A 1181-nucleotide genomic window follows, 5' to 3' on the forward strand; every position below is an offset into this window, starting at 1 on the left:
TGGTTAAGTTGGAAAATCGTTTTTTTTTTGTATAGAACATTATTCTTCTTGGTCAAAAATTCACCTTTTCTCTTGAAAATTTAACAATTTTGTTGAAAATTCTTTTTTTTGTCTTGTACAATTCAATTTTTTAGCACAGTTTTTATCTGGAAATTGTACTATTCCATTTTTGTTTGAAACTTTATCCTATACATTTTATTAGTTAAAACACAAATTATTTGATAGAAAATTAATTTATTTTGTTGAAAAGTAAACTTTTGGGTTGAAAATTGATTTATTGTGTCAATTAGATTTTTTTCCTAAAATTAAAAAAACTGCAAAATAAAAAAATTGCCTTAAAATCGTCCTGATTCCTTTTTTTTTAATTTTTATAAACTTTTCAAATACTCACTTAAAATTAATTTTTCAAACTAAAAAATCATTTTCAATTTTCTTAGCAATCACAACAATTTTTGTTATTTTTTTTGAATATTTTACAATTCTCAAAAGCTTTTTTTTTAAATCTGCAAAAATCTACATCGTGTTTCAAGTAATTTCAAATAATTTCAAGTTTTAAATTAATTTTGAATATTATTATAAATTAAAATTGTGGCGTTCAAACTTAAAATTTAGCTCATTACTATTTCAACAAATCAAGGCTTTTTATTTCTAACCACTCCGTTCAAATTTGTATAGTTTTTAAATGTTGTTTATAATGGCTTGTCCCAGATCTGAATTATATTTTTTTCTTCCAAAAATCTCTGATCCAATTCAGAAATACATAAAATTGCTTTGAAAAAAAATTTTATTCAGAAATATTTCATTTAAACGCTCAATAATTCATACGTATAAAACACAAACTTTTAACAACTTTTAATTTTACAATTTTTTTAATTAAATTATTTTAAAATACGAAATAACCGTTTAAAAATTTTTATGACTTTAACATTTGAGAGATTTCTGGTTAAAAAATACAAATTACGCTATTATTTTTAAGGTTCAAAATGATAATAATTCAAAAAAATTTCAGTTCGTAACATTAAAAATTGAACGATTAAATTAATTTTTTAACTACAAACTTTTAAAAATAAAAGTTACACTATTTTTATTTTAAGTTGTTCCAGATTAATATTTTTGCATTGTTATTTAGAGATAAAAATTTTAGTTCGCCAATTGAAAATGTTAGAAATTAACTTACTATC

This window comes from Belonocnema kinseyi, chromosome 7, assembly GCF_010883055.1.
Source record: "Belonocnema kinseyi isolate 2016_QV_RU_SX_M_011 chromosome 7, B_treatae_v1, whole genome shotgun sequence".
In the NCBI taxonomy this organism is placed as follows: domain Eukaryota; kingdom Metazoa; phylum Arthropoda; class Insecta; order Hymenoptera; family Cynipidae; genus Belonocnema; species Belonocnema kinseyi.